This window comes from Heterocephalus glaber, unplaced genomic scaffold (assembly GCF_053883595.1).
Source record: "Heterocephalus glaber isolate CG9 unplaced genomic scaffold, H.glaber_assembly_v1.0 deba00001428, whole genome shotgun sequence".
In the NCBI taxonomy this organism is placed as follows: Eukaryota; Metazoa; Chordata; class Mammalia; order Rodentia; family Bathyergidae; genus Heterocephalus; species Heterocephalus glaber.
This window is the reverse complement of record NW_028258293.1, coordinates 6,528,842-6,551,329: the sequence shown is the minus strand read 5'-3', so window position 1 is coordinate 6,551,329 and position 22,488 is coordinate 6,528,842.

Here is a 22,488-nt window from a genome sequence, read left to right as displayed (position 1 = left end):
TCACCTGCTGTGCAAGCGTAAGGACCCGAATTCGATCCCCGGTACAAAACAACAACAACAACAACAAAAACCTTTCAATATTGACAGTTTAAAAATTTCCTAATATCTGTAATACAAACAAATGGCTTGCTATGTTTTCCCAAAAGTGTTATGAGCTTAGCAAAAAAATGTAATCTTTTTTCATAAATATTTGATGTTAATCAAAACTTCGAAGTTAATGAAACATTCCTCATCAAATGTATTAACTTTATATAAATTCTCAAATGTAAAACATTTATGTTCTTTCATTTTTTATTGAGAATAGGTGCCTGAAAGTCAAATTTTACTGGAAAAAGGGGGTGTTTGTGGGTTTGTATAGAACAATTTAGTTGTAGTCCTGCTTTTACATCCTTAATTAGATAAAATCAATAGGAGCACCAATATTTTTTAAAACTCAAACACATGCTCTCTTGGGTAAATTTTTTTCTACTGCTATTCATTTAAATTAGTTTAGCATTTTTTCTATCATTTCATAATAGCAACAACAACAACAACAACAAAACTTTGTTAATTTACAGCCATCAGTAAATATTATAAAACCACTGGGGTAAATCCTCAGCCCCGAATCTGTAGTCCTTGAATCTTGTCAACTGATACATGTTTTGTCTCTTCTTGCTGTGATAATAAAATGATTTCATGTGCTTTTTGTTAATCAAATGGTCAACTAATTAATCAAGTTATTTCGGTGTGAACTAATCAGTAATTATCTTCACATCAAGAAAATCTATTCTTTAGGATTTCCTATTTTCTGTGGTAGAAGCATAGCTCTCAATGAGTGTGATTATTCTCACCTCAAAGAGGTTAAGATTTACAAAGGCACAGATCAATAGCTGTGGATCATTTTTCAGAAATAGCCAAGCACCCAATGGAATATCCAGGAATGTGAAAAGACACTGTCCAAACACAATATGAGTAATAATCCATTATCATTCAAACATGCACCAACAACAGCTCTGTAATAATGTTGAACACTTCTGAGGTCACCTTAGCAAAAACAAACTGCAAGTTCCACAGAATAGCTGAAACTATTTTCAGACAAGAGGAGAAGAATGTTTTAGTAAGAAAAGAAACCCTAAAGACATGGTATGAGTCTGTAAAATTACCAAGAAGGGTAAAGCTGAAGTGTAAAGAACTTTATTCACCTGCTGTGCAAAGTTAAGTAAAAGAAAGTAACAGGTATGATAAAAAATGTGGTACATGTTTACACTTTTAAAAAGTATTACCATAACAGACACATAGTCATTAATCTACTTCACAAAACTCCCCCCTTGCTTGAAACATGCTTAATCACATTGCTCTTCCCCATCTTTTTTTAAATTTATTTTCTGTTATTAGTGCATGTTTGTAATACATACTGAAAACATTTATTGTGTTTTGGAGTTTGTTAATATATATACTACTACTCTTTCAAGAAGTGTTTGAAATAATTTCTAGTGAGTTCTTTAGTTGCTTATGGCTCCCTTCACCTCCTAAGTCTATTTTAAACTTTTCACAGTCATGTTGACTTGGGAGAAGAATCAGAATTTTCTTGGTGCCAAATCCAGTGAATAAGGTGGTGGAGGATACACAGTCATGTTCTTATGAGCCTGCCTTTCCATTTGATGGCAATGGGCAGCAACATTCACTGTATTTTATCTTATTTATTTATTTATTTATTTATTTTTCCCATAAATTCTTTTATGGGTACATTTTATGTATACAATGCGTTTTCATTTATCATTGGGTGCTTGTACCTGTACCTGATGTATCTTGGTTCTTATTTTTTCTCCATTACCTGTGCAACCTTTACCCCTCCACCCTTCCCTATTTATATACTTTGTTTCAATTTTTTTTCTTTTCTCATAATTTTTCCTTTCCATTCTTTCCTTTCCCCATCTCCTCTCACCACCCCTACCCCTTATGGTTGCATATTGAGGCCACACTCTTAAGTGAAATAAATAAGACACACACATGTAAATACTGAATAGCTTCTCTAGTGTGAGAAACTGAGAGTGTAAATAAGGAATAAAAGGATTAATAACTAATAATTGATACTTTGAAATAGGAAAAGGTCACTGTATGTTTTAATCATATCTCATAAAGACACCGACAAAGCAAGACTTCCAGAAATGCTTCATAAGCTGATAAGAATGACAGTATAGAAGGAGGGAAGGGGGTTAATAGTTATATATCTTTCACTGTGATTTTTTAAAAAATCACAGCTCATATACATTTCTTTTCACAATGAGCATGGTCCTTTGTAGAATCCTGATTCAAAGAATATAGTCAAGCTGGAAACATAGTTTAGGGGAGAGAGGAGAGAGAGAGAGAGAGAGAGAGAGAGAGAGAGAGAGAGAGAGAGAGAGAGGGAGGGAATTTTATACATTGAAGGCAAAACTCCATGTTAGCTAAAGACGCTAAGCTGGATATATAATAGAATGTCAAAGTGCTGAGACTTACATGGCATAAAAAGTCTTGTCTGATGAAAGAGACTACAGATAGGAAGTGCAGGGCTAGGGGAGCCATCACTTCTAAGCTCATGATGTCACTGAGTTCCAAGAGGGCTGTGGCAGGTATGAGCATCTCAGGCAGAAGAAAAAAAGTACTCGGCTTTAGAGAACAAACCAGGAAACGACGTGTAGCTCCTTGTTTTTCATTTTCAGAACAAAATCACATTACCAAACTAGCCGAAACCAGGATGGGAGTGTTGTGTCTACTTGGTCAGCAGTGTTGCCTGGCAAATTACAGGAACTCTCTTACTAAGTAAGTTTGGCTTGAAAAGCAGTAATTGGCATTGGAAGAGTGGGAATGATCTTTCATCCCAAATGGTAAACATTAGCAGCAACAGTCAATGGTATCTTTTAAGACATATATGAAAACATTGGCACTCTGGGGTAATGTTCCCTAAATCCTGCTTAGATGCAAACATTGGGCATCAACTTCACATTTCATCTACTTTGGTGGCATGATTTTTCAGGACAGAGAGGTATTTTGCCTACTCGCCATGTTCTTGCTAAGATACAAATATTCACTCTTCATTTCCTATAACTAGAATGTTATTAGCTAGAAAACGTTGAAGACAAGCTATATCATTAGTTCTCTAATTATTCATGTGGAACTCACAAGATGTGTGAAGCATGTTGAGTAATATTTAGAGTCAGAGGAGGCTTGGTTTAAAATTGTGATCCTCCTGCCTCATCCTACCAGAGCTCTGGGATTAGAAGCCTGTGTTACAACAGTATTACAACTTCTTAGAATGGTTTTTATCTTGATCTTATTTCCTTGAGAAAGAATTTTCTTGAAACTCCTTCCTGAAGAAAACTAATAGACGTAGAGGTCAATAACTAAATTCAATTTTTCTTAAAATAATTGCTTTTGGCTTGTACTTAAAGAAATAGACCTAAAAGTCCCATGCCTTCGACTTATTAGCATAAAGGCAATCTCTTAACCTTTCTGTGTCTTTTTCTCTGTCTGAATGAAACCATTGCGTAAGAACATCGTGAGGGTCCCATAGTGTTTTTAAATTACTGACTGCAACAGTTGACACATAGCAGGCACTAATTGAATGCTAATCATTTCCATTTCTCATGTATTTAATAGAATTACATTTTAGATTATTTATTATTTGTTAAGATACATAGAGGAAAGAGTAAAATATGGTTCTGTTTGCTCCTGGCACTGCAGAGACGAACTTGAGATTTGGTGACCCTGTGATCTGGTGTTTTAAACACAGGGATGCAGTGCCCACCAGGGAATCCACACACAGCCCTGAGTCTGCCTCTCGCTGTCTCAAAGCAGATGCTGAGAGTCCTCATCTGACAGCTCAGTCATATCGTCCTTGTCACCTTCTGAATTCAGACCACTTTTCAACTCTTAAGTCATCTTTTATGGCATGGTGAGTGTGCATTCTTTTCCATATGTGAAGAATTTCCAAATCACTCTCGTATTTTCATTGCCATTTCAAATTCCATAAATAGGGAAGCGGTTTAATAGTTGCTTCTGCTAAAGTGAAGATGACTGTGATTGATGTGATTTAAATGTGGCAACAAGTTAAAAAAGAATAATGGCTGCAATGCTCTAGCTGCACAGCCAGGTCCAGAGAGATTAATTCAGCTCACAGATGCTTACTGAGTAACTAATTTTGTAACAAAACAAAACTAATTGTGACGTTTGTATGCAGGAAGATTATGGGGATAAATGAAATCTGTGGGCAAGAATTCACCCAGTAAATCACTGCCTTAGAACTTTGATGTTTTCTTAGCATTACACACTCTCACTACACGCACCTCCAAGTGCATTCTTGATAGGTGTGGAATTGGCTCCTTCTACACAAGGGCAGGGGTAAATTGACTTTTAACCAGAAAATGTGTGTGATTGTCTATAAATCATAATTATCTACACTGTTGATTTGCCACAAATCAGCATCTATTTTTATAGGTTTGTAAAATTGCTCAAAGGAAAGGAAAATCAGAAACTCCATCAAAGTAGACAACCCAGAAAAGCAATAAAATCACATGGTGTTCCAATGAAAATAAGTGTCTTTTGACCCATCATTAAAATCTTTCAGAATTTTTCCTTGAAGCACATTCATAATCTTAGTTTTAAACTTTTAACGGCTGCTTGTTTCCAGAGACCTGTTCTGAATCAGGATTGTGGAGTTATGGTTTGGGTAGATCAGCATCATGGCGGAGAGATGTAGTCCCATAGGGCTGTGGGTGTCAGTCGTGGATCTGCCACTAGTCATGTGACTTACACCATTGACTCAATGTCTGAGACACTATCTCTTCATCTGAAGAAATGATACATTTTATTATAAGATTGAAAATTATAATACACACAATTGTCTATCTCAATGCCTGGCATAGAATGAGACCTTTATAAATGCATGTCTCTGTTATTGCAATATTTCCAGTATTTGTATTATTACTTCGGTTCTCATTCTTCACTAAAGCAAACACATTCATACTTGGCTCTGCTGGCTACTCAGGGTGTTCTAAGACTCAGGTATCCTATACTTTTATTGGCATGATCTTAGTCCTGTATCAGTCACCTGCAGGTCCTAAGGCCCTGCTTTTGGGACAGTGTATCCAATGTTTCCCATGGCACCTAGCTGATGAGTCAAACAATAGACAATTATTAAATGCCTGCATTGCTATTTTAAGGAGCTCATTTCTGCTATATGGATATGAAAGTAGTAGATCATGGTCTCAGTATTCAGAAAATCTTGTATACTGTGGTGAAACTAGGAAATGGTATCAACTCTAAAAAGAAAATTCTAATTCAAAAAGCACTATGCCAAGGATTTACATATACATGACCTCACTTTATCATCACAACAACCACTTAAATCTACTCAAATATCAACCTTACAGATGAGGTACAAAGTAAGGATATCTAATGTTGATTACGAGGGATGTATGATGAGTCTTAAGTTAGTCGGGTACAGAATGAAGCTTAATGTGGTTGAGAGTCGCATTATCAGGGGACACGGGCAGGCTAGAACATCACAGATTTCCATTTATCAGTTGTAGAAGTCTCTGGTTACCTGTCCATTGCTTAGATGGAGAAATAGAGCTAAGTGTGTTCAGGTTCAACATTGTCAGACCATACCTGCTAGTGAAGAAAGGATTCAAATTTTCAAAGTTCTGAAGCCCTTGTAGAATTCAGTTAATCATTAATAAGGACAGAGAAATTTTAATGCATGTTGATATCTATAAAATGCTTTGGTGGTGAGTGTAACATTTTACAAATAGCAGAGGGTTAGAATTTGTATGTGGATGTAGTCTTGTGCAAACGATACTAGGTGTTCTTCCCAAGATTTCTCTTCAAACATAATCAGTTTCCCTTTGACTGATTAGGAATATAGTTAGAAATCCAAATGCACCTTTCTCTATATATATTCCCATACCCAATCTTAAAAAAAGAAATCTTATCAGGAGTGAAACCAGGTAATTTTACTTATTGGATTCCGGTGTTTAAACACCTACAATAAGTTGCAAACAATAAAAGATGATTCTCTCCTGATTTGATGAATATATAGTACCAGAGGAAAGAAGCAAAGTTACTTTTTTCTCTGAAATATTTTTCTGTTTTCCTACATCCTTGGTTCTAGTCTACACCATAGCCACATCTTCCAAGGTATTGTAGCAGCAGTGCTAGGAAGTTCTCATCTTTCTTTGTCTCCAAGCTGCATTCTTATCTGTGGCCAAAAAATATGCAACAAGGAAATTCAACAAGAAAATGTCTTCAGCTCTAGAATGTCTCCAGATGTTCACAGTATCTATTCAGTTAAGTCTAGTCCTGTTAAGATAACACACATGTTCTCTATATACTTCGGCTTGGACCTTGGAGTTACAACCAGGCTGATATACGAGCATCTTGGGTTATGACTCAAATTTTAGTTTTAACTTACAATCAAAGTCTTTGGATATGACCTTAATGCCAGCTGCTTGTGGTCTCAGACAGAGATTTCACCCTTAAAGAGTTCTGGAAGGAACATGACAGCATCGTTTCCTATGTGGGGTTAACTGAGAAATCCAGGGCCAGTGTCTCTCTAAGCCCACTGAGATCTGCCTGTGTATAGGAGGGAGACTCTGAAGGTTGTATAAGGAGACTGAGCCTTCAGTTGACCAACCTGAGTTATAACCAGCCCTCAGAAACTAATTGAGTTCGTAAGTCAAGGGCCCACTCTATTACTATCTGTCAACATTGATGTGCTATAAGCTTTTGACATTAAAATATAGTTTCACATTTTTTGTGTTTTTTCACTGCCTTCTTTTCTTCCCCCCTTCTTCTCGATTGTCCAAAATGCCTCACCAGCCTCTCTTCACTAGGATAATTTACACTCTTTCATACAACTTCAAAACAAATGTCATGTTATCCAGGAAACCTTGCTGAATACTAGATTTTGGATAAAGAGTTTTCCTCTCTTTATACATAATATTGAATAAGATTATTTCTATTTGTTGTATTTTCCTCAGTTCTCATATGTTTATGTCTTCTCAAGTCATCCACCAAGTCCTGGCCAAACATTATACACTACAAACACAAACACTGGATCGATACTCTACAGGATTAAAACCCCGAGCACATCAATGTCTGTTAACCCTGCTATTAATTTCTGGTAACACATGTGTAGCTGCAGCTTAGTCGTTACTGTATCCTGTTCAAGCAATGTATTTTAACATCTCTCAAGTTTCACTACTCTTTGCTTTTTGTGATCTCTGCAGCTCCAGACTCACGCTTATTTGTAGCACATAGCAGACAGATGCTCAGTGGTTGCTATGGCTGTGTCTAGATGTCTCCCCAAAGCCTCACGCAGTCATAGATGGAGCTTTTTCTGAGGTGCTGAATCTAGAGTGTGTGATGCTGGGATTAAGGGCGTGTGATTACTAAACCACTGCACTGAGTAACTGGTTTGGCCCTGCTCTAATCCAGGTAGTCTGAAAAAAATAAAAGGGGGAGGAAGAAGCTGTTAAGGCCTCTGGCTCCTTTTGGTACCTTATGCATCATGCTGTTTCTCCTCTGTGATGCCTGCCTGCTACCTACCTTGTGTTGGAGCCAGCTGATTATGGACTGAAATCTCTATGAACTGTAAGCTAAATAAACCCCTACCTCTTTAACTTTGGGAGTCAGGTATTTTCTCTCAGACACAAGAGAAAAGTAAAGAACATAGTGGTCAATTCAATAAATACAAATCAAGAGACAAACAAGTGTAGATGTAATTCATCCTTTCATACACAGTGATGTAAGCATTGTTGCACAAATAAAGAGATAAATAGAGAATTATGATAAGGAGAAGTACTAAAATGAAAAGGCAGCTGATGCAGTGCCCAGAAAGGTTATGCAAAGGAGAAATAAACTAGTCAGAACTGTCACAGAGGAGACCTCTTTGGAAGTGGCCAAGTGATAGACACTCTGCGTAAGCCTGATCTAAAAAAAGAAATGAAATCAAGAACTTGGACTAAACCCAAAACTGGAGAAACCTGACTCAGATGTATTTCCTGGGTAATTCTATAAAATATCAAAGGGAGAAATAATATGAATTCCAGGAGCGAGAAGAAGAGGCAATAAATTTTAACTCATTCTCTAAGTTCAGTATTTCCTAACACCAAAACCAGATGAAATTATTAAAAGGAAAGAAATCTGCAGTCAACCATCTGTCATGAACATGTACAAAGAAATAGTCAATAAAAATTTGGCAATTGGATTTTAAAAATGTTTTGTATGAAAGAATCATGCACAGTAATCAAGTGGGCTACTTCAACCATCAAAAATCAAGGAATATAATCTGCCACAATTGGCTAAAGAAAAAAAAAATCACATGATCATAAATATGATGCATAAATAGGAGAATTCAAATTTTGTGGATGTACATGCTCTGTGGTGGTTATGGCCAGAGAACCCAGGATATAGGAGAGCATGAGACACAAAGCCTGAGGAGTAAGAAGGGCCCGGATATCTAGGGCTTGCCATTTTAAAAAAAATATATATTTATTGGTACATTTTAGGTGTAAAATACATTTACATTTATCATTGGGTGTTTGTTCCAGAACATGATGCATCTTAGTTTTTATTTTTTCTCCCATTACCTGTGCACCCTTCACCCCCTCCACCCTTCCCTATCTACACAGAATTTGATTCCATTTTTTTCTCATAATTTTTTTCTTTCCCTTCTTCCCTTTCCCCTTTCCCTTCCACCATCCCCAAACCCTTGGACCTTTTCTTATTTCAAATTATCAATTATTCATTTTAATCATGTTCATCTTTATTTACACTTTCAATTTCTCACACTAGAGAAACTATTCGGTATTTACATATGTGTGTCTTATTTATTTCACTTAAGAGTATGGCCTCAATATGCATCCATTTAGTTATAAATGTTTCTAGTTTCTCATTCTTTATGGGTGAGTAGTACTCCATTTTATAAAAACATCCACATCTTCTTTATCCAGTTTCCAGTCAATGGGCATTTGGGCTGTTTCCAAGCTTTAGCTATTACAAATTGTGCCACTATAAACATAGATGCACATATATCGCTGTGGTATGATTCTTTTAATTCTTTGGGGAAGATTCCCAGTAGACCTCTTGATGACATTGGCATAGGAAAAGACTTTATGAACAAATCTTCAGTAGCATGGGAGCTAGCACAAGGAATCAACAACTGGGATCTCATTGTATTAAAAAGCTTCTGCACTGCAAGAGAAACCACCAACAGAGCTAAGAGACAACCTACAATATGGGAAGAAATATTTGGCAGCTGTAACTCAGACAAAGGTCTACTATCAAGAATATATAAAGAACTGAAAAACATCAGACCTCCTAAATTCAAAGACCCAATTCAAAAATGGGCAACCAAAATGAACAGACATTTCTCAGACAAAGAAGTAAAAACAGAAAGTAAATATATGAAAAAATGTTCAACATCACTGGTCATTCGAGAGATGCAGATGAAAACAACACTGAGATTCCACCTCACCCCAGAAAGAATGGCTGCTATCAAGAAATCAACCAATAACAAATGCTGGCGGGGTGTGAGGAGAAAGGAACCCTTCTCCATTGTTGGTGGGAGTGCAGACTGGTGCAACCACTGTGGAAATCAGTATGGAGATACCTCAAAGAGGTAGGGCTGGAGGTCCCATCTGACCCAGCTATTGCCATTTTTGTTTTGTTATGTTTTGTTTTAAGGATTTTCCTTGTCATGTGGAAGATGTACATTCTTGGAAGATCTTTATTCACAGTTGTTTGGAAGCCTTGATATCAAATTAGTATTAGAAAATACACTATTGTAAAGGTGGAAGAGAAAGGATAAAGGAAAATTGTTTAAGAAGTAACTGAAGACCTACCAATGAGAGGTGGGGTAACCTGGCCCTGGTCAAGCATAGAAGATGACATGGAGAAAGTGAAAATACTGTATAGAAAATGGAAGGCAGAAGGGAAGGCAATTAAGAGGTAACGTGTACAGGACTTGTCCGTTGATTGGGTATGGCCATTGAAGGGCAGGTAAAGAGTTGGCAAGGATGACTTGGGTATCTGCTTTACTTAGTAAATATGTACCTAACATAACATTTTAAAATTATAGATAATTCCCATTTTAAAAATTACCTGAAAAATAAAAATAGAAATCTCTGCTAATAAAATGCATAAACTTCAAGAAATGTCGCAATCATTAGTCACACATATTTTCAGTATATAGCATACAGAGTAGTTGACATTTTCTGAGGATACTCCCTGTTCCTCTGCTTTCACTATTTGTATACTAAACAAGCTGAAAGACAGATCCAGGTACTCAGAATATGGAACCCTAATGATAGTTTTATTGGTGAATTGAAGGATCAGGTTAGGAGCTACATCCCAATTTAGACATGCTCATTTTTTTCCTACTCAATTCCAATCTATTCTCAATTCTAATCATATTTATGTGAGAAGAAAAATGGATATGCAAGTCTGTAAGACTTCACCATGGAGGTAAAGGGATCTAGAAACAGAAAGGAAATGCAAACTCCAGAACGTGCTCCACAAGGCATTGTGAGACCCAACTTAGCAACTTAGCAATGCCAGCACCATGTTGAGAACATTCTCCTCCATTTTGCAAATAGGTGACTTCCAACTGCACTCTGTCTCCTGGGAGAAAACCCCACCCCTAACCGATGCATGTAACCACAAGGTAAAATAAACACAAACTGTGTTTCAGGTGATCTGCAACAAACTGTTGAACTAACTGTGCTTATTCTGGCTTCTGTAACCAGCTTCTGCAACAATCCGTAACCCAGGGGAATGGGAGGAGGGACTTTTTCTGTGGTTTTTCCCTTTAAATATGCAGTCCTCATTTCAGTTGGGGCCTTTGTCCTCTGACTTGATTGGAGTGTATATGGGTCCCAGCTTGAGAATACAGTTCTCCAGTAAGATCCCAGGACTGTGTCGAGCTTTGAGTTTGTCGCTAATCTAATTCAGGGATGAGGTCCAACAGCATATCACGTGCCCTTGCTCAGGGAGAGATCAAGAGTGAAATGATGCTAGCCAGCTCCATGAAAGAAGGTCCCAAAGAAAAGATAAAAGGAAGTCATGAGAAATCCAGAGTCTCTTAATATCTTACCTTGTCCATCTATCGGCAAAGTGCCAGTGTGTTTAATACCCTCAGCTACCTGTGCTTCATAAATGCACCTTTATGTTGGGTGAGAAATGACAAGTGGTCAAGAAGGGTTTCCTCAGTATCATTCCCTCTCAGAAAATGCAGGGAAAGTTTCCTCCTGGAAATAGGAGGAGAAATCTATTCTGAAAATCAAACATTTATTTCCTTTTGATAAATATAAGCTAATCCCAAACATGTTGCTCTTTTATTCACTAGTATCAATGGGCTTTTTAAAACAGTACCTTTATTCTGTATTTTGGCTGTGTTAATACTGAATTTCCCTCTCCCTTTGGATTATAAGAGGTTTAGGTTCTATGATAAGAATCTTTAAAGTTTGTGTTAACTGAGCTTCACTGGGGAAATTCCGTATTGAATGAAAATTACATTTTATTCTTGCTCTGTATCAGTGCTGCATGAGCATCAAAGTCTACGTGTAGGCTTTTAAATACAGGTGTGGGGAGTGACTGGGTATTCTGGTTTGGGATACTTACTTTAAAGCCTCACTGTCTATATTTTTCTCAAATATTTGGGTAGTTTCTAGTGCACCAAGAATTTAGAATCACTTATTTAAAGGGTTATTATTTTATTGAATAGAAAATTAAAAGGTGCACATTGATTAGTGACTTTCAAGGTCTTGGGGAATCAGTAAAACAGCAACAAAAGGCTGCATTTGCTTGAGCTTTAAATTCCAGGTAATTAGACTAAAGATGAAAGAATAGTGTATTACACATCTGCCCTTTTTTCATTCTCAAACGCCTGTATTTTAATGAACCTAATATAATTTAATAAACCAGGGACAATGCCATTGTGATTCAAATGTTTGTTTCAAGTTCTACATAGAGTTTGATTGTTATCAGCAGAGAAATTCACAAATACTGAAAGAATTATGTTCAGTCCATACCTTTGAAAAGTTGTGCTTCATAGTGTCTTTAAATAACAATCAATTTAGAGTAAAAATAAATATATTAATAATTAATTGAAACCATTTCACGGTATCTTTCTAAAATACTTCTTATTTTTTAGAAAATATTTATATTTGCAGAAAGAATCCTCCGGTGGCACATGGAAACCGCACGTATTCCACACTCGATCTCCACTGTTATCAAATGACTTGTTAATGAACTAATATTGATATCTGTTTTGCTGGAAAGTCTATTTCACTCAATATTTCATAGTGTTTAGCTCATGTCCTTTTTGTTTTCAAGTACAAATCGCGGGAACCACTATCTATTTCCTCCTCGCATCCCCTTAGCCTTCTCTTTTTTTTTTTGGTACCAGGGATCGAACTCGGGTCCTTGCGCTTGCGCAGCAGGCGGCGAAACCACTGAGCTAAATCCCCGGCCCCCCTTAGCCTTCTGTTGAAGTGAACACTTACGCTGATCTTGGCAGTTTTTTAGAGTGTTCATTAAAGACTTCGTTCGATTCCTCTTCACCAGAATGCATTTGAAGCTGGAAGGTTGGGGCTGAGGGTTGGGGGTAGAAACAGCCCAGGGATGCAGCGTGGTCTTCATGACATCGTGCTCAGAGCGCGTACCCTTCAGATGAATGGGTGGTGGAGTGTGAGACTGATAATATGTGGCTGAAACACGGCATGCGGCCTTTCTCCATTGAAAAGTCAGTATTTTCACTCCCCTTTCTCTACTATACTCTTTGATATACTATACCAAAGAGTATAGAAGACACTTTACTATACTCTACTTAGGTTCTACCTCTTTGAGGGCAAAGTATCTACAGGAATTAATTGGAATTTAGATATGTAGGAGATTTGTCTCTTGCCCTCTATTTATTGATTGATTGACTCATTAATTTGAATTCTTTGAAAAATGTGCTTTCTCTTCTCCTTGAAAGGCTGGGGGATGAACCTGGCATAAGTTAAAATGCCATAAATTTCTCTGTTGTTACAGAGATCAGACTTAATATAATCCAACTGAATAATTTAAGTAACAAGAAACAAAGAAGCCAGTGATAAGTGTACAAAAGTTGTATCAGAGTTGTATGTATAGGAGCCTGGGTAATGCCAGGAGAAGATATAAAGATGTCTTGACAGGATGACAATTTTCCCGTGTTCACTTTTACCCAGTATAATTGCTCACATGAGAATACATCAAACAGGTTAAATATGTCTTAGTTTTCTTGAAGTACAGCAGAATCCTCAAAGTGCATTTTACTTGCAGGATTGTAAAAGCAAATGCTATAAGCACTATTAAGAATGAAAGGTAGAAATTAAACAAAAATCGAGAAAAGAAGCATAAATAAAAAAGTAATGACATTGCATCATCACCGGTATCTGGGATTCTGCCTGCAATCCCAAACACAGGCTGTTTTCTTCACCACATGCCGATCACGGGATTAAATGATTAAACTTAGTTAAACTTCATAATTGAAAAGCTGCTGACTGTTGAACTTGCTTAATTGGAAAAAGGCATTTGACAGGTTTGCATATTGGATGAGAAGGTTAAAGTCACGTTAGGGCACCAGGCCTTGTCCATGTGCCTGAAGAAAGATTGCATTGTCCCTGGCACCTGCAGATTGAAGTCAAGGAGCTGTTTTGCTTCTCCCTTCCTTGTCAAAAATCTGCTGCAGAGAATTTTCAGATATCCTCGTGGGTTCACATGGAGCCACCCCAGATCAGTGGTTCTCCACTGAGCTATGCATTTTAATCACAGAGGAGGTTTCTCGTGATGAAGTTCCAACTCAGGAGACTCTGCCTTACTGGATCTGCAGTATAATTTGGGAAATGAGAGTTTTAAAGCCCCTGATTATTTTTAATTTGTAGCCAGATTTACAAACAACAGAAATCTTTAGCTTAGCAATAAAAGGAGTCTTTCAAAATAAACTTCTTTTTCTTATCATTTTCCTGCTTCTAGAAAAAATGACCTTTATATCAAGTCCAGATATCAGTTGTCAGCATTTGACAGGTCTCTGTTTGGACATTCGAATGAGTAATGGTTAGTCATTATATTACCTCTAAACTGTACTTTTATCCAACTATTTTTTCATACTTTTTATAGAAAATCTACTTAAATGCTTATCTCCCCAAGAAATGGCTAGGGTAATTTTGAATATGATAGTGAACACATGGGAATAAAGAACATCTGTAAAGTATTAGATAAATCAAAGGCTTTCTTTATTTATCTTGGCAGAACTTGGTGATATACCTACTTCCCAACACCTATGGGATTTAAGAGAAGATGCATATATTTGTAAATCTAAAATATTTTAGGTCAATGCGTGCACAAAAATATCTTTATATTTTTAGGTTTGAATGTATAAGTGTAAAAGACATATAATTTAGCTGGTAAAATCTTTTTTTTTTTTTTTTGGTACTGGGGCTTGAACTCTGGTCCTTGTGCTTGCGCAGCAGCCGGCAAAACCACTGAGTAAAATCCCCAGGCCCAAGCTGGTAAAATCTTAATATGTTGTCCAAAACTAACTCTATGATCTTTTAACACTGCCACAATGGTTGGTGTCCAAGAATACTTTGAAACAATGTGCTAATAAATTTTCAATCGTCCAACTTCCTTGAGGAACATCAGCTAACAACATGACTTAAAGAACTTTATTCCTTGGGATGTACTTTGAACTTTCTCCCAAGGAATTTGTAGCAATTTGGAGATAAAATTGATCTTCCACCAATTAAAAGGAAAATAAAAAAAATGATACAGCAGTCTGGTTCCACTTCATTTCCATATGTTATCATTGTAAGTATGGTGACATCCCTGCCAGCAGTAATAGCTTCCTTGGAGCTTCAAAGTAATAAACACCAAGCTATTGTAAAAGTGTTACAGATTAATTTCTGCTTGACATTTGCCTAGGCATAAGGTAAAACAATCCTTAAATTTTCTTGTGATAACGAAGCAAGCATATTAGTCTTATCAAACCTAAGGATATTTATTTGTTTATTTTATTTGCTTTGGAAATACAAATTAGTGATGCATTTTCTTCCTGGTTTGTGTAGAATAAGATCTAATAAACATATAAATATCAAAAATAAAATATTATATCTTTTTAGCAGGTAGGAAAAAACCTAATGTGAACCCACTCCCCCAGCCACGGGAATATTTATCAGCCTAAAAAGATATTTCATTTTTAATTTTGATAGTCAAATAAATTTCTATTCTGAAGCCACTGGAAATTGATGAAAATATTTAGACAAGGAAGCACTCTTGAAATTAGACGTTTTAGAAAGATGCATGGATTGGTTAAACACAAAGGCAGTTTCGGAGAGCGAGAAGCCAGAGACCAGGACAGCTGCTAGCAGATGCCTATGTTCTGGGGAATCAGAGACAGCAGTAAGTTGAAGAGCAAGGGGAGGGATACGTGTGGAAATCCAAAGTTGATCCTGTTGGCAGGAATTTGTGGAGTCATCGATGAAGGAGATCAGGAAAAAGAAAGAGCTTAATATGGTAGAAGGGAAGACATCATGGGATGATTCTTTTTTTTTATAAGCCCCATGAAAGCACACATAGGTATATACATAGGGAGAAAGCAAACAGAGGAAGAAAGATTTGAAAGCATAAGTAAAAAAGGAGGGTAGTGATGATACAAAGCTCTGGAGGGAGTGGCAGGAATGCGGTCATAGATTCAAGGAGATCAGCTGGAGAAGTGCAAAGACAAGGCACCGTGTGAGAGGAGACCCAGGGTATGGAGAAATAAACATCTGGCAATTTTTGATGTAAAAGTTCATCAAACAAAAACTGCTGTCTCAGTGAACTTAGTAAAATCTCTGAAGAATGTTTGTTTGTCATCAGTAAATAGATCTATATAGACCTATGTCTTGACCTTGAGTTACAGCATGAAATCTACCAGTAGGACTCTCAGGTCACACCAGACTTTACAATTAAAATCCTCCCTACAGTGTATCTGCTGAATATTTGTTTATTTTTCACTTCGATCTCAAGTTCTGAAGACAATTATCAAGAAGCACAGGTCCCATAAGAGTGTGCATATGATGACAGATAAGAAGTGTAACAAAATTTTACCTCAAACAATGGGTTGCAACAGCAACAAAAATGTAGTCCTCATAACAAGAGGTGACACCAACTGAATTTTAAAGTTAAAACTACCTGGAAGTTTCCTCCTTGTTGTATTCTCAAACACCAGCTTCTGAAGACAGAGATAGTTTATCACCAGATATATCTAAGTGATGTTGTGTGCAACAGGAGAGAATGTAAAACGAATACTTTCATGCTTTTAAGTTTTTTCAATTTTTATTCTTATTAGTACACATTTGCAGTGCACAATGCTCACATTCCTCTGGGGGTTCCTCCATGTACACCAGGGGTCTTCATTCTTTCCTCACCCCTCCCCTTCTCCCCCCTCCCTCCTGAGTTGGGGCTGATGTTTCTTACAGCTCCATCTGCCTCGCATTTACAAGCTGCATTACTCCGCGTTCCAGGGCTCGGTTATACATCACTGCTCCGGAGAACTGTGATGGAATCTTTCATCAAATGCCTTTTCCGCTCTGCTTTTTCTGCTTAACAGTATTCTTTACAATACTAACAAAGTCAACAGGAGGGTAAGGAGCCTTCTACCAAGCAGCACATCTGAGAGTACAGACAGAGTTCCACAGGCAGTATTCACACCCGCTCTTGCCTGTTCTGTGGCTCTTCATTTCTGGATTGAAGAGATTTTGTAAAATTTACACGAAACTTTGATTCCTGACCTCCGCAATGCAGAGACATTGAGCACAATTCGATGGGACATGAGTGGTACACGTCTAACACAGTTTCTAGCATGAGTTTGCCTCATGGTAATAGCTGCCTGATGCTATACTACTTGGATTAAATCTCCATTCTCCCAGATACTTTATGTACATAAGAGAGAAACGACATCAACAAACCAATCTCTTCCTTAGATTTCTCATTTGTAATGTGAGGTCGTTGTGACGTTGTATGAGTAAATATACATAAAATGTTTAAAAGAGGTAAATTGCTTTTTGATTTGAAAAAGAAAAAGATATGTTCAGTGACCTAAGTGGAAAACAGAAAAGTCCAAAAGAAAACCTTAATTACATGTACAGTGGTACCTCAGCTTACGGATGCTTCCGTTTGGTTTGCAAATAGAAGTATTTGGCAAAATTTTACTTCCCTCCACAAACTCTGCATCAGTTGATGAACAAACCACAGCGATCTTCCCCAGAATTGTGGAACTAATAAAGATTAAGAACAAAGAATTGACTCTGACGGTATTCAGATCACTGAATTTACTGCCTGCTATATTTTGTTGCATACAAACAATAACAAGCTGTCTAAAACTTTACATAAGTATTTCACTTTAACTGACATCATTACCTCAGCCTTAGGAGATATTGAGATGCTAATGAACTGGATATTAATTTAGACTTTTACTGAAATATCAAATGTGTAAATGAGTATTTGTGTGTGCATATACCTGTGTGCATGTAACTATGCATGTTGAAAACAAAGAAGAGTATGAGAAGAAAGCAACCTCTCATAATAATTATGCAAATATTTTTCAAATGTATCACTCAGAACAAGGAATGCAGGGTTTGAATTGGACTTACTTTGTTCATTACACTGAGCTAGAAACTTCAGTCCATTTTATTGCGTACATCTTTAATGTTTTCCTGCGCTGAAAGTTATAGTATAATGTGAAGCCTCTTCAAATAACATTTGATAATCTTTCAAAATGCTGTCACAAACTCATACCTAAATCAACAGATGGCTAAAATGTATCCTGGCATTCACGCTTTGTATGTGTCTTTAGGTCTTCAGGCTGGGAACCTCATTCACCACATCAAAGTGAAATGAGCCTTCCTGGTATGTCTGAAAATCGAAGTGTCTCAAAGCTAAAAGGACTTTTTGGATCACAAAACTCAATATTCTTTTATAGAATGGTAAATGTATTCAAAGCTTTAATTTTTGCCAGAAGTCCGCTACGTGGACGTAGGTAACCTTTCTCCTTTATGTCACGTGGTAAGCTGTTGCTCAAGCGCTGTTTACTCAGCTGTTTCCCTCTGGGAAAATGTCTGATATCTCTGCCTTTATCCAGAAATTCAAAATTTAGTTTGAAAATCATGTGTGTAGATCAACATTACCATTCCAAAGGTCACTTCGAGGTATAGTGAAAGTTTGTATTAGTTTCAGATTTATCGTTGTGAAAAAATGTTGCATAGTCATTTATGAAAAAGTTCAATGTAAAATTCTAAATAAAGACTTAATCATTAAAAAGAAAAGGAAAGAAATTCAAGTTTCACTTAAAGAAGTTCCCAAATCATAGGAAATAAGAGGTTGTTCTGTGCATTGAAAGTAATTAAAATTTATTTGATCTTGCTCATAAAATTCCAGGAAATATGAATTATTAATTCACCAACAAAGTAATGAGTATTAGAGCTCAAGTTTTGCAAAAATAATTAGAAGTAAGAACCTTGTTTTCATTCACTATGTGAAGGTATTTGTATTACTGAAGAACTTGTGAAATCATGGTTGAAATTTTAAGGAATTTTCGGCACCACCCTTCAATTCCTTAATATTCCTACATGCCACACTATGATTCCAATTCACAGAGAAACCAATGGCTGTGCTTTTGTAGTTTGGTTTATCTCTGGTATTGACTGTGTTCAAAAGTTGCATCTGCTAGTAGGTTAACAGATTAATTCAGATCTATTGCTGTTTGTTCAAAGTAATATTCAAAATACTCCATATAGCATGTTTGCCATAGAAAAAAAGAGTCAACAGGTAGTTTTTGTTGTCAGGACTGCCATGGCCCATATGCCTAACATGGCTAACTTTCTCTCTCTCTCTCTCTCTCTCTCCCCACCCATTTACCCATCCATCCATCCATCCACCTACCTCTCTGTCTATCTATCATCTATCTATCTATCTATCTATCTATCTATCTATCTATCTAACTCTACAGTCATCTAACTTCCTTCCTATCTTATTTAAAAGGAACAATAGTAGGAATGAAATATGCGCATGTTTGGGGGCCAGCAAGACTGAGCACATCATATTTCTGGAGTCTCATCTCTATCTTATCTCTACACATAAGGAGGTAAGGGTATACTTGCTGAAGCTACTTAGTTCAACATTATATAGTGAAAAAGAATACCTAAAATCTCAAAACTAGTCCAAGAATAAATCTAAACAAAGCTCTAGCCAGGCTAAAGCAGTGATTATTTTATTTTTCTGTCTTGTCAGGTAGAAGAGATGCAAGTCAACCATTTCTACTATTCCTAGTTATGCACTATTTCTCAAACAGAAATATATCATCCTCCATAAAACATAGGGCTTACTTTCTGTGATTGGGAAAACTGGCTATTCACAAGTAGAAGATTAAAGCTAGACCCACATCTGTCACCATGTACTGAAGCAAAATCAAAATAGATCAAAGAATTAAATTTTAGAACGGAAACATTTAACCTGCTGGAAGATAAAATAGGTGAAGATCTTGATGTCATAGGCTCAGGCAAGGATTTTCTGAACAAAACCCTAGTTGCACAAGAAATAGTATTGAAAATCAACAAATGAGATCATGTCAGATTTAAAAACTTATGCACAGCAACAGAAAGAACCAACAGAGTAAAGAGACAACCTACAGAATGGGAAAAAAATTGCTAGCTATTCCTTTACACAGAGGACTATCATTAGAATACATAAAAACAAATAAAAAATGCAACCCTCCAAAAATAATAGCCCCAATCAAAACTAGGCAAGTGAAATGAAAAGACATTTCTCAGATGAAGAAATACAAATGGTCAAAAAATACTATGAAAAAAATGGCCATTAGAGAAATGCAAATTAAAACAATATTGAGATCTAGTCCTGCCCCAGAAACAATGGCAATCATCAAGATATCAAATAACAACAATTGCTGGTTAGGCTTCAGGAGAAAGGAACCCTTGCATAGTGTTGGCAGGAATGTAGTAATATCATTACGGAAATCAGTATGAAGATTCCTCAAAATCCTGAAACTAGGCATCCCACTTGGCCCAGCTATTCTCTAAGTATCTACCTAAAAGAGTTAAAGACATTACAGTGATATCAGTGGTGTATGCATGCTCATGTTTATAGAAGCACAATTCATGATAGCTAGATCTTAGAAATGGCCTCTATGTCTACCAAAAAACAAATGTATGTAGAAAATGTAGCATTCACACACAATGGAGTACTACTCTGCCATAAAGAAGGATAAACATGAGTCATTTGAAGGAAAATGGATGCGTCTTGAGATGATACTGTGAAGTAAAATAAATCAGAGGCACAAAGTTAAATATTGTATGTTTTCCCTTATATGACAAGCCCAAAATGAAAATAAAATGCAAAATAAAAGATGGACAGTTGGAAGTAGGGCGATAGATCCTTCTCAAGGGGGGAGGGGATCAATATATGGAGAGAGGAAGAAGGGAAGAGAGGGAAAGGGAATGAAAAGAGGAGTTACTATGAGTTATGTACACGCCCCAACTCCCCATAAGGAATGTAGACACTGTATACTACAAACACATGCTAAGAAAAAGATCTAAGAATAAAGGACATGGACATCTTCATGTAAACGCTTGTCTCTCCGCATCCTGTTCCCTTCTCTAATGTGAACCATCACTGTAAATATTGCAATGTATCCAGTGATGATGTAAGACACATAGGCCCAAGTTTTATGGATTTCATGTATTTAAAAAAATCATGCATTAAAAAAAAATTTTGATTCCAGGAAATCGTTCAAAAAGGAAAGACAGAAAGTGAAATACTGTAATGGATGACTCACCTAGTATGAGTGAGAGCCTTGGCCAAGGACTCTGTCTTTGACAGGAAGTCTTAGCTTCTCTGTGAAGTATGGCTGGAAATATTTTATGAAATAAAAAGAAAAGTAAGGAAAGGAGAACAAGGTCTGAGAAAGGCTGGCATCAGGTGATGGTACAGTCTACACTAAGAGTAGAAGAAAGCCAGAGGACGGGATATGAACCACAGGGAGTTATTGAAGATCTCAGCTGACTATGCAACTTCAAAAGAGGGGCTATTTTTATATGTCACTATACACTGCAAGTCACCTATTAAATACTTAGAGGCTACATTACTTGGGAAGTTGACAGAATGCTAGTTTTTAATTAGTAGCAATGCTATAAATGATTGATTTTCAAACAGAAGTACTGATATGTATTAAAAGCAAATATAACATTTATCTTTAGAAGCAAACATTCTCTTAAGAAAATGCCTTTAAATCAGGGTTTGACAAAATGTGTCCCTAGAGATGCCAGTATTCATGCATGAATAGATCGGTCATTAATGGCACCAATCTTTACTTTTCCAACTGTCTTTCAAAGGGTCTGTTATTATGAAGATATAATGTCCACAATTCATAGCATTACCACTTAACTTTCTCCTTGTTATTGTGTACTTGGCAAGGTTAGTGAAAACAATGTCCGTGGCCACTTAAGCTGACATCAAATTAACCTAGTTGATATATGAAAGAGTTCCTTCGATCTGTTAACTCAAATTGGTTTTTTTCCCCTTCTCCCTTAAATGACAAATATATTTTAAATATACAGTCTAGATTTTAATTTTGGATAATTTGAAAAAGAATGAGAAGAGAACCACAACCTACATAAACACATTCATAATTTCAACATTTACAGAGAGCTGATCATAAATACTAAACAAAAGCAAATTTGGGAGCCCTGAGCAGTGAAGGGAATGTGTCCAGAGGGAACGAAGGAAGGGAGGGAAAGTTTTACCCACTTATTGAGTGTTGATGTGGCTGTGTGTTAGAGCTTGCAAAACCCCCACAAGAACATTTCTCTAGTTTGCTTTTCCTTGGGCTATTCCTTGGTATAAATATAACTCAGAATGCAACCACTAGAAAAGTGTGAGCTGGCTGTAGCCATCAAACCGACTGACTTTGTCATGCCCAAAGCCAACTGTTTGCTTTTCAGGGTTGTTCAAAGCAGCATGAAGTTTTTTTCCTTGAGCTTATCTTTGAAAAAGTAATGTATCATTTTCCATTTTGTATTGACACTAAAATAATTAATTTTTCCTTTCTCTTGAGTAATTTAAAAAGCTGTTGAGGGGATCAAAGTGCAAATGTTAATTTCAATGAAGTACAACACCCAAAAATTTGAAAGATATAACTTAGGGTTTTTAACCAATGATATATATATATATATATATATATATATATATATATATATATATATGTATACCTATATACTGAGGGATATAGATAGATAGATAGGTAGATAGATAGATATAGATTACTAACAAGAAATTCGAAAGAAATTTGAGTATTTTCTACCTGGGGATCAGAATCCATGCCAATGGAAGCAAACTGTGTATCATGCAGATGTTAAGAATATGCTCAGTTTGGAGTAAGACTTGCTATTTATC